This window comes from Petaurus breviceps, unplaced genomic scaffold (assembly GCF_028583685.1).
Source record: "Petaurus breviceps papuanus isolate PSGF00001 unplaced genomic scaffold, PetGlider_PUasm1.0 90700, whole genome shotgun sequence".
In the NCBI taxonomy this organism is placed as follows: domain Eukaryota; kingdom Metazoa; phylum Chordata; class Mammalia; order Diprotodontia; family Petauridae; genus Petaurus; species Petaurus breviceps.
The window spans coordinates 8,570,432-8,583,156 of NW_027187315.1; the positions used below are offsets into that span (position 1 = coordinate 8,570,432).

Consider the following 12,725-nt stretch of genomic DNA (forward strand, 5'->3'; position numbering starts at 1 on the left):
AGAGGAGAGGAGAGGAGAGGAGAGGAGAGGAGAGGAAGGAATGAGGAAGGAACTGTGTTGTCCAGCTGCAACTGGCCAGGTGGGTCCCCAGTGGGGCAGCTCAGACTACTCACAGATTGTGTTTGTTTTCATTCTCAAAGAGGACCATGATATCAGGAAGGTGATGCCATGACTTGCAAGTGAATTGGATTTGAGAGAGAAAGAGAGTTTTGAAAAGTCACCAGTCCTTTTTCTCTTTTGTTTGATGTTTTTAGACTACAGACCTAGTAGAAGTATTGCTGCATCAAAGGATATATACAGTTTTATCATCCTTTAGGCATAGTTCTAAATTGTTTTCCTGAATGGTTGGACTAAGTTCACAACTCCACCAACAGCGCCTTAGTATCCCATTTTTTATACATTTCCTCCAACATTTGTCATTTTTATCTTTCTGTCATGTTAGCCAATCTGATTAATGCAAAATGTGTTTTAATTTGCATTTCTCTAATCAGGAATGACTTAGATCATTTTAATGAGATAGTTAATGGCTTTAATTTCTTCTTCTGAAAACTGTTTATCCATATCTTTTGACCATTTATCAACTGCAGAATGGCTTGTTTTCTTATAAACTTGACTCAATTCTCTGTATATTTGAGAAATCAAGTCTTTATCAGGGAAAATTGCTGTAAAATTTCTTCCCAGTTTCCTGCTTTCCTTCTAATTTTGACTGTATTAGTTTTGTTTGTGCAAAAACATTTTAAGTTCATGCAATCAAAAATATTCATTTTCTTTCCTGTGATCTACTCTGTCTCTTGCTTGATCATAAACTGACTCTTCCCTTATCCATAGAACTGACATGTTAATTTTTCCATGTTACCCTATAATATCACCCTTTATATCTAAATCATTTATGCATTTTGACCTAATTTTGCTATATGGTGTCAGATGTTGGTCTACGACTACTGTCAGCCAAACACCTTTCCAGTTTTCCCAGAAATTTTTGTCAAATAGTGAGCTGTTTACCCCAGGTGAGTTCCTAATTCAAAAGTTTGGATCTTTGGGTTAATCAAATACTTGATTACTATGGTCATTTTCTACTATGTATTGTGTACTTAATCTAGTCTATTGATCCACCACTCTTTCTCATAGCCAGTACCATACAGCTTTGATGCTTTTGTAATATAGTTTAAAATCTAGTACTGCTAGGCCACCTTCCTTAATATTTTTTTATTAAATCAATTCCCTTGATTTTCTTAACTTTTTGTTCTTCCAGATACATTTTGGTAATTTTTTCTACCTCTTTAAAATTTTTGATTGGTATGGCACTGAATAAGCAAATTAACTTAGGTAGAATTGTCATTTTTATTATATTGGCTTAACCTACCAATTAGCAATTAATATTTTTCCAATTGTTTAAATGTCTTTATTTATGTAAAAAGTGTTTTGTAATTGTGTTCATACAGTCTGTGGGTTTGTTTTGGCAGGTAGGCTCCCATGTATTTTATATTAGCTGCAGTTATTTTAAATGGAATTTCTTTTCCTTTTTTTTTAATCTTTTCTTGAACTTCACTTTAGAAACACTGGCAATAATTATAAGTTTCATCTAGTTTTCTAGTTGATTTTCTTGGGTCTACTAAGTATATCATCATATCATCTGCAAAGAGTGATAGTTTTGTTTCCTTATTGTCTGTTTTTATTCCATCAATTTCTTTTTCTCTTCTTATTGCTATAACTAGCATTTCTAATACAATATTAAATGATCGGGTGATAATGGACATTCTTGTTTCACCCCTGGTCATTGAGAAGGCTACAAGTTTGTCCCTAGTACAGAAAATGCTTGCTCCTGGTTTTAGATACATACTACTTATCATTTTAAGAAAACCTCCATTTATTCCTATGTTTTCTAGTATTTTTTATAGGAATGGGTATAGAATTTTGTCAAAAAAGTTTTTCTGTATTGACACAATCATATACTTTTTCTTGTTTTTGTTATTGATATGGTAAATTATGCTTATAGTTTTCTTAATATTGAACCAGTTCTACATTCCTGGTATAAATCTCACTTGGTCACAGTGTTTGATATTTGTGATATATTGCTGTAGTCTCCTTGTCAATGTTTTATTTAAATTTTTTGCATCAATATCCATTAGGGAAATTGTTTTATGGTTTTCCTTCTCTATTTTTGCCCTCTCTGGCATAGGTGCCAAAATCATATTTATGTCATAGAAAAAAATTGGCAGGATGCCTTTACCTATTTTTTCAAATAGTTTGTATTTTTAGGATCAATTGTTCATTAAATGTTTGGTAGAATTCACTTGTAAATCCATCTGGTCCTGGAGATATTTTTCATAAAGAGCTCATTTATGACTTGTTCAATTCCTTTTTCTAAGGCAGGGTTATTTGTGTATCCTATTTTCTCTTGTGTTGTATGGACAATTTATATTGTTGCAAATATTCATTTACCCTTAGATTGTCAGCTTTACTGAAATATAATTGGGCAGAATGACTCCTCATTTTCACCTTCATTAGTAGTGAGTTCACCCTTTTCATTTTTGATACTGGTAATTTAATTTTCTTCTTTTTAAAAATCTAATTAGCTAATGATTTATCTGTTTCCCCCCATAAAATCAGTTTCTAGCTTTTAGTGGTTCAATGGTTTTATTACTTTCAGTTTTATTAATCTCTCCTTTGATTTTCAGGATTTCTATTTTGGTGTTTAATTGGCGATTTTTAATTTGTTCTTTTTCTATCATTTTTTTAGCTGCATGCCCAATTCATTAATCAGTTCTTCCTCTCTTTTATCTCATTTAGAGATATGAATTTTCCCCTACATACTCCTTTGGCTGCATCCCACAAATTTTAGTACATTGTCTCATTGTTCTCATTCTCTTTGGTAAAAATATTGATTATTTCTATGATTTGTTCTTTGATCCACTCTTTTTTTTAGGACTAGATTATTTAGTTTCCAATTAATTTTTAATCTCTGCTTCAAAAGTTTTCATTGAATGTAATCTTTATTTCATTATGGTCTAAAAAAATGTGCATTTAATATTTCCACTTTTCTACATTTGTGTGTGAGGCTTTTATGTTTTAACACACCTTTGTTTTTTGTGTAGGTGCCATGTATAGCTGAGAAAAAGGTATCCTCCATTTTATACCCATTCAATATTCTCCAAAGGACTTTTATATCTAACTTTTCTAAAATTCTATTCATCTCTTTAACTTCTTTTTTATTTTATGTTTAGATTTTGGGTATATGGGGCATTTAGGAGGACTAGCACCTCTGGTGTGAGGGCTTGCCAAACCCTTTTCAACGCTGCTCATAAACCTTTGGAGTCTACCTGTCACCCAACTCTTAACCTGTGACTCCAAGAAGCTGTAGCATGCCCAGTGACACACTCAGGTAAATGGTTTCAACAGGTAGGTGGCACAGTGAACAGAGCACTGGCCCTGGACTCAGGAGGAGCTTAGTTCAAATCCAGCCTCAAACCTTGACACTTACTGGCTGTGTGAACTTGGTCAAGTTAATTCATCCCAATTTTCTTGCTTTCCCTCCTCTAAAAAAATAAAAAAGAAGCTGTAGCATGCCCAGTGACCACACTCCGGTTAATGGTCTCAGCAAATGGGCTAAACCAGGTTGAGGGTAACTGACAGAACTCAAACCTAATGGTAAATTCAGGGATGTCTACCCCAAGCATGTGAAGATTTTCACCAGCAGAATGGGTAGATGATAATAATTTGTCCCAATAGCCATGAAGGCAGCAAAAGCAGGCACTGTGGAATGCTTAGCACTGCATCTCAGGCCATCACCAGTCATTTTGACTTTTGTCTTCCCACTGGACTTTGATGACCTTAGAAGAGATAATGAGGCTGATGACTTTGTGCAATTTTGTCTCTTAAATACAATTCATAGACAAACCAAGACATCACCCCATGATGTCATTGGTCCTCTTCAAAAATGAAGGACAAACAACATGTTTACATTTACCTAACTCTGAAAGGGGAAAGTTGTCTCCCACTAGGATGGTTTTACTGTCTATTTCCTCCTGTAAGTCACTTTTCTCTTGAGAATTTAGATGCTATGCCATTTGATGCATGTATGTTTAGTATAGTTGTTATTTTATTATCTACAATTCCTTTTAGCAAGATGTAGTTTCCCTGATTATCTCTTTTAATTAGGGCTATTTTTGTTTTTCTTTGTTTGAGATCATGATTGCTACCCCCTGCCTTTTTTTACTTCAGCTGAAGCTTAATAGATTCTGCTCCAGTCCTTTATTTTAACTCTCTGTATGTCTCTGTTTCAAGTGTGTTTCTGGTAAATAATATATTGTTGGATGCTGGTTTCTAATCCATCCTGCTCTCCCCTTCCATTATATGGATGAATTCATCCAATTCACATTCACAGTTAGGATCACTAACTGTGTATTCCCCCCTCCACTATCCTATTTTCTTCTGTTAATATGTCTTTCTCTCTCTTTTTATCCTGTCCCTCCTCAGAGTCTGTTTTGCTTCTGACCACTGCCTTCCTTTATCCTCCCTACTTTTTATCATTCATCTTTCTTCTATTCCCTTTCCCTCCTACTTCTCTGTTGGGTAGGATAGATTTCTGTCCCCATTCAAATGGGGAATGTTGGGAGAGCTCAGCTGCAGTGTTTTTTCTACTCTTCCAGCTTGGCTTTGCTTACTGGAAATCCTAAATAACTTTCAAGAAGTCAAGATATGAGCTTAAATTTGAACACCATTTGATCCAACACTCTTTCTCCTGTCAGTCAATCAACATTTATTAAGTGTTTACCATGTGCCAGGAACTGTGCTAAGTTCCAGATGTACAAAGAAAGGCAAAAGACAGTTTCTGCCCAATCTAATGGGGAAGACAGAATACAAATAACTATGTATAAATAAGCTATGTGCAAGATAATAAGAAATAATTACTGTACCACTCCTTTGAATAATTGTAAATCTTATTAGCAGTTAGAGGCATGGACTCAGCCTCAGGAAGATCTATGCTTAAGTTCCACCTTTGACTCATACTAACTATGTAAATGTGAGCAAGCTCGTCACCCTTCATTGCCCTCAACCAATTCTCTAAGATGTTACAGAGCAAGTGCCAATTTGTATTGGTAGAGGGGAGGGGTCTCACCAGGGTGCTCCTTATGGCAATAAAATTACAGGTCTAGACCAAAAAAAGTCTCATTTATGAGACTGTGTTGTATTCCAGCATTTGATACAATCAACAAGATGCCATGTATAAACAGGAGTATCTGAAGGCTCTACCATTTAAGGGAAAAGTTCGTCTTCCATGAACGTCCTCCCTGACAGGGGACAACATGTCTCTTTGTTTTATGCTTTCCTTGATATTGATAATGAAGAATTGTTGAGCACAGTCATCTTTGTTGTGTCTATCAGTGAATATCATATGATCTTAATGTATGCACAGGAGGCATCTACATGGAGGAGGGCCTATGCAGAGCCTCATATAAATAGTGTTGCATCCTAGTAGCCCAATCAGCTATTCTAAACCAACAGATCTGAAAGTTAGGAATATTCACTTCCAGTTCTTTTCTCTTCTTTGCCATTCCAAAGTCAAACTTTTTCATCCTCACTTTCATCCTACTCATTCATGTACGCTCTCCAAGCTCCAGTGTTGTTCCCAACTGCCCATTAAGTTATGCCCTAGATTCTGTTTTTTACATCAATTAAGGACATGTAGAAGACAAAGCATTACTTATTTGTAAATGAAAAAGCTTCCTAGCTTCTCATATATGAGTTGCCTAAGAGTATGTAGTATTGATCAAAGATGCTTTGAAGACTCTTTTGTTCTGTCAGGAATAGACGAACATGCAAAATAATTAATGTAAAGTAACAGAATAGCAAGAAAATTTTTGGTATTTGAAGTCAGTGTGGGAAAGCCTCAAAAGTTTTTTACTGATGTTTTCCTTTTAAGCACCTAGCTGAAAACAGAAGTCTCATAATTCCACTTTATACTTTGCCTTATTTTTTCTGACTTTTTCCTCTTGCTTCTCTCACTTCCTTTCTTCTCTCCTCTTCTTTTTCCTCTCTCTCTGTCTCTCTCTCTCTGTCTCTCTCTCTCTGTCTCTCTCTCTTTCTCTCTCTCTCTCTCTCTCTCTCTCTCTCTCTCTCTCTGTCTCTCTGTCTCTGTCTCTGTCTCTCTGTCTCTGTCTCTCTCTCTCTGTCTCTCTCTCTCTGTCTCTCTCTCTCTCTCTGTCTCTCTCTGTCTCTCTCTCTCTCTCTCTGTCTCTCTCTCACCCCCCCTTTCTCTCCTCTCCTTTCTGCTCTCTACAATTTGTTTATTCTCTCATTTCATTTTTATATTATTTTCTCCCATGGTTCTTTTTTCTTCAAAACCCTTTTGGCTTCATTTAAAAAGAAATTTTATTGATGACTTTTACTTTTTACATCACATTTATTTCTAGAAATCCTTTCCTTTCCTCTTCCAGTGAGCCTTCTTTTATAATTAAGAAACATTTTTTAAGGAAAACCCACTGGCATCATAATGTTGCCTGAAAGGTATACTACATCCCATATCCATAGTCATTCGTGTTTCCACAGGAAGATGGTAATTCATTTCTTCAGCGCTTCATCTCAAATCCCTTATGTTTTCTCATCTTTGGCTTTCTCTGCTCCAGCCCCCATATTCTTCATAAACTAAAAAAAAAAATCAGGGATTTGTATGGTGCCTATTCCTTCCCTCCACCTTTCTTATTTCGTCCTAGAGCTTGCACCCTCAGTAAACTACAACCTTACATGGAAGGAATTTAATACAGTGCCTTGCATACAGTAAGTATGTAATAAATGTTTGTAAAATTGATTTATCTAATTTCTTTAGAAAAAATCCTGACAATTTATAGATGTGGTGAATTTATAATTCTTGAGTGAGTGCCCATTGTATACAAAACACTCTACTAGGAAAAAAGCAGAAATCACTGAATTAATTCTGTTTAAACCACTTTCAAAATTTTTGCCACTGTCTCCTGCTCTGTTCTCCCTACTTCTGGTCACTCCTCTAATTGATCAAGGGCATTTCAGAATTGTAATCACCAGAATCAAGGTGCCTTCCATGTAGCCTGCTCCCTCTTCCCTTTCCACTTTTCTCCTCTTTGCTCCCTAATCAAGGCTTCCTATCCAAACAGGACCTCAAATCCATCATACAAGTTATTAATGAAAATGCCTAATAATCTCTCCAACAGCCCCCAAGGTTTATGATATACCACTGATAATACTTCTTTGAATATATCCTCCAACTATTTGTTCACTTATAGAAAGCAGGAGTGTTTGACCATATTTTCTTGGTTCATTGTGTGGTTCATTGGTTTTGTGTGGGAGAAAAACAAAATCTTTGATAATGTAGAGATATGTTAATGTTTCCCTTTGATCTACTAGACCTGTCACTCTGTCTGCAAATGGAGTTCTTTATAATGTGGCATTCTCTACTTGATGTGCACAAATTGATTTTTATGTTGTGTTTATCCTACAGATGCCCACAATTCTTCTCGACACTTTTGTTCAACCAATTATTTTCAAAGCAACTCACAGACATAGTTTATTGTGATAGTAATATAATAATAAGAGCTCCAATAAGACTAACAGAAAACCTAAATTTATAGGTAGTATCTTTTAAATAAAGCCCACAAAATGGATTAGTCATTAAATAATACAAAGTCCCTTGACACCTGATTGTGTCCCTTTAAATTACATTTAAGTATAAAGAAAATATGGCAATCTGTATTGCACAAACATTTGGCTCATAACTATGAGCTAAATGTTATGACATTTCCATGGAAGAATTAGTTATTTGAATATGTGTGGTATAAAATATGTCAAATCATTTATCTGGATGTTGTAGATTGCATATTAGTTATTACCAAAGGAAATACATGAGATATAAATGTGAAATACACACACTATATCCTGTAAATGTCATGTGGGTAGGTAGCAACTGAGTGATTTTTCTCTGGAAAAGAAGAACAGAATCATGAAGACTGAGCCAAAGAAAGCAATTCAAATTTCAATGAGCTATAGCATTTAGTTGCATATGGAATTTTTCTACTTAAAAGAATCCTTACTATAGATATGTATGCTTCACAAAAGGTTATAAACCCCTCAAGTCAATTGTAACAGGCCTGATGATGTCATTGAGTGATAGATTGAGAGCTTAAAGTTACCTTAGAATTATCTAGTTCAGCTCTTCATTTTACAATCCTAAGAGGTTGTGACTTGATGGAGGATAAACAGGCAGAAAGTGATAAGAGCAGGATTTGAATTCAGGACCAGTGACTCCATAGTAGGTGCTCTTTCCACTGTACACATTGCCTCTGAAAACTGTCTTCTTGGAAGGCTCTATTTGCCTATGAGGGAAATGAATAAATCTCAAAAAAAAACACCTTGCATGAGGTCTTCCCTCTTCCCCACCACTACCAACTCCCAAATTACTTTGCATTCAACTTGTAATTTATTTAATTTCGGTGTCTGAGATATGTATGTATGTATGTATATATATATATGTGTATGTATGTGTGTTCTCCATTAGAATGTATGCCTCTTTAGAGTAGAAATTCTTTCTTCCTGTGGATGCACAGAATTTAATAAATACTTGATTGATGGAACACCAGCTTATGTTATTTTTTAATATAAATTTTATTTTAACTTCCATTAACAAGCACTGGAGCTAAAATGTATAAACAAAAGCCTGTGAAAAAGAAATTTAAGAATAATATCCTCTTAACTGAACTCAACAATTAAAAAGATGAAATGGTAAATGACATATATATGTTTCTGAAAACTTCTACCATGAATCAGTTATGAAACTTATCTCAAAAGATGAGTATATTGACTTTATTATAGTGGTACACATGATGATCTTGTTCTTATCCTTAAAAAAATCTTCTATACTATTTTATAGCATAGATTTGTTACTGATGCTGTTTTTAATTACATAGTTGTAGATCAATGTATACTTTGTTTTGGGGGTTCTCCTTTCTATACTCTGCATTGCTTCATAAAAGTCTTCACTTCTCTGATAGACCATAATCTGTTCAGCCATCCTCCAATCCATGTATACTTAATTTGTTTCCAGTTTTTTACCGTTATGAATAGTGCTACTAGAATTTCTTTGAAGTAATTTATTTTCCCCAATCAACAGTCTCTTTCATGTATAATTGCAATGAAAAGATCACTTGCATTAAAAGGTATGTACATTTTTGTAACTCATTTCTTAATTCCATATTCCTTTTAAAGAAGTTTGGACAAGCATCTCATTCTCCTGATAGTGTAAAAAATAGACTTTTTTTGGTTACTGTAGCCCTGCTAATTTTATCATCTTTTACTATATTTGCCAATTTGATGAGAAGAATCACATGACTGATTTTCACTTCTTTGATTATTAGAAATTTAATTTTTTTTGTTTTGTAAAATTCTATTTCTTCTTTTGAGAATGCAAAGAGGGATATATACTCCCAGATCTCAAGTTATATAATAAAGTAATAATTATCAGAGCTATCTAGTACAATCTATAGTAGGAAAAAAATCAGTGGTAGAGTTGAGACAAAAATCAGCTATTGTCCAATGCATACCATAATTTGTCTATCTACTGTCTGTCCGCAGACCTTTACCACTTAGTTTTTCACATAGCATGATGCGATGAGTGTAATGACTGGCATCATCAACCTGCCAGTATGCTAGGAAAGTGCTCTCTTGATTATTCTGGTCTAAGTGATGTAGTAGATGGAGCTTTGGGGCCTGGAGTCAAAAAGACCTGAATTCAAATCTAACCTCAAACACTAACTGCATGACTCTGGCTAAGTCACCTAAAAAAAAAAAATCCTCTCTTTGTCTCAGTTTCCTCATCTGTAAAATGGGGATAATAATAGCACCTACCTTCATTCTATCCCTGTTGTGGTGAGGACTAAGTGGGATAATCATCATAAAGCACTTAACACAGTGTCTGGCATGTAGTTAATGTTATGTAAATGTGAGCTAATAATACCATATGTTAACCTTATACCCATGCCTTCTATGGGTATGGAAGAATGGAGGTATGGGTGTATGGAGGTAAGCAGGTATGGAGGTATGGATTAATACTTTGCCATAACCCCCAGTTTCAGATAGAGTAACAGTTTTCAGCAAAGAGAACTTTCAACATTTCAGGTTGACCATCTGAATGGGGTGGCTTTCTATTTATTAATAGAATAGGACTCTCTTGATTCAGAATTGTGCTGGCCAGCACACCGTGTTGACAAGATTAAAAAGATTTCCGTTATGGATAAGACAAGAACTCCTTGATGAAAAACTGAATTTCCTTTAAAAAGTGAGGAGGACCACCAGTGACCTTTAGGTCTGGCAAAGCTTGAAATATAAAAGATTGTGTTGCCTCCAGCTCTGGAGAAGAAGCGTTGAGCTGACTTGGATCCTAATATATATGACTTGACTAGAAGCAGCGGGCAGAGCTCAAAAAGACAAATTTTGCAGAATCACTTCTGCTCACCCTCTTCTTAACCTGGCCAACAGGAAAGCAGAAGTGGGGAGGGGGGGGTTGAGTTTTTGGTTTTTTTACTCTGCCTTGTCCTTTTTTTTTTTTTCTGGAGGATAGAGCAGTAATGAGCACCATGGCTTCTGACCTTTTCTCTAGCCAGCAGTGGATAAAAAGATACTCTTTTGGAAGGCAAAAGAGTAACCAACAATCCTTGTTTCCTTTTTTCTCCTTTTTTGTCTCACTATTCTAGGAGTTGGGATAGCTTTTGATTTTTATGTAATTTCTTTAGTTTTTTTTCCTTATATGTTCCTCCCTAAATCTCATTTTATTAAAAATGGTATACCTCCATAATTGTGAAGACTTTAACAATCCACTATTTATTATGAATAAAAATATCTAGATCTTTCATTCATTTGCAATTAATAAATTGATATTATCACCTAATGCAATTTTCCCAATGATTTTTTTTTAATAATGAATATTTTCCCTGTGTTTCATGATCTAGGTTTGTCAAACACTAGACATCTGGCAATAGCTTACTCTCTAACCTTTTCCACTGAGATTTTTTAAAAATGTTATCCAATGTTAGAAAAATATTTATAATATAATTTAAAATCTGGTAGTTCATGTCCACTGTTGCGTGCGTTTACCCTTACAACAGATCTAGACGACTAGCCCTACGGCCCTCTTACTTACCCATCCCGGGTCTTCGGTCGTCACCGGCCCCTCACGGGGAAAAACACCAGACAGAAGGCGGAGGAGTGAAGCGGGGTGGTTTATTCTTCAGCAGTTACATGGCGGAGAGAGAGAGAGAGCCCTCTCACACGAGAAAATATATAGCGAGTCCGAGCCAATCACATCGCAGTCTTACATTTATGGCCTTATATGGTGATCACCCCATGGCCTTATATGGAGATCACCCCATCAAGCTTATACATATTCATTCAAAGCAACCATGGCACCGCCCATAAACCCCTCCCCCTCCCCCATCAGTCCACCTTCCTGTTTTTGTTTTTTTCATAATTTTCCCTACATCAACAAGGAAACCAAAAAGCCTTAGAAACCACTTCAGTCAGCAAGTGCTTTATCTCCTTGCTAAGAGAGAGATGCAGTAGCCAAAAATAATGAGTTTAGCATGTAAACTCATTTGAAAAAAATTTTTTTAAATAACAGGTATCTAGCCAGTGAGAGCCCAGCTCTTATGAGCATTTGCAATATGTTTGACCTGATGCAATTTTCCATGTGAACTTTGGAGTATGTGCAGGTTTTTATGACTTTCCTGCTTGCTTACTGTTTTGATAAAGTCACAGTTTCTTGATATTGGCTGCTAAGCCAGAATTTCATATGCATACAAAATGTTCCCACAGGGGTAACTTTCTCTCTCTGGTTGCATTTGTGTGGGGAGAAAGGCCTTCTCCCCACCCAGGCTAAAATGTGACTCATAGGCATGCAGCCTCATTCTTTCTCCTTTCCTTGAGCCATAGTGATGGTCACATTGTCTTGTGCAGGAAACCCCTGATCTCTGTTGAGGAGAGTGGCCAGAATCCCAAGGTCTTTTCTGAATTCCAGCCTGAGATGTTGCTTACTGGTTTTGTGAAAAGTATCAAGGCCTATGGCATCTTTGTCCAGTTTCCATCAGGTCTCAGGGGATTGGCTCCCAATTCAGCCTTCAGCGACAAGTTTGCGACCACAATCAGTGACCACTTTGTGGAGGGGCAGACAGTGGTTGCAAAGGTGGCCAACATGTATGAGGAGCAAAAGTGGATGTTGTTCTCCCTGCGCCTGTCAGATGTCAGCCAGGAGGACATGGCTGTTAGCTCCCTCTCCCTCCTAAACCAGTGCTCGGAGGAGTTGCAAAGTGTCCAAAGCCTTATGAGCAGCTAAGACTCGTGTAGACTCAAACACTGACTGAGATGAACCTGAGGCTGTTTGTAGATTTGGTGGTATAAGACATGTCAAGTGATGGCTCTCTGATGCTCAGCAGTAACTCAGTGCCTGGCCTGGTGCTGAGGGCCAGCAGATATCCCTGGGGAGGGAAAGTGGTAGATTCTGGGCAAACAACAAAAGCTGTCATCCTTCATGTTGATATGCTGAAGTCAGAGGTTCATGTTTCCCTTCATCAGGAGCTGGTGAACAGAAAAGTTAAGTAGCTAAAGAAAGACAGTGAAGGAGAAAGAGTTTACAAAACAAACATAATTCCCTAGAGTAGTAAGAGAAATCATGAAGTCATAGATTATGTTTATTGCCAGGAGCAGTG

General features: G+C 36.2%; 1 long non-coding RNA gene across 1 annotated transcript; it reads right to left on the reverse strand.

Annotated features, from left to right (window-relative positions):
* Window positions 1–6,428: 6,428 nt before the first annotated feature.
* Window positions 6,429–12,305, reverse strand: LOC138144380 (uncharacterized). The gene is made up of 3 exons (XR_011163931.1): window positions 11,165–12,305; window positions 8,163–8,345; window positions 6,429–6,645 (listed from the first exon to the last, which is right to left on the reverse strand). It is a non-coding gene; the product is annotated as an uncharacterized lncRNA (long non-coding RNA).
* Window positions 12,306–12,725: the final 420 nt, after the last annotated feature.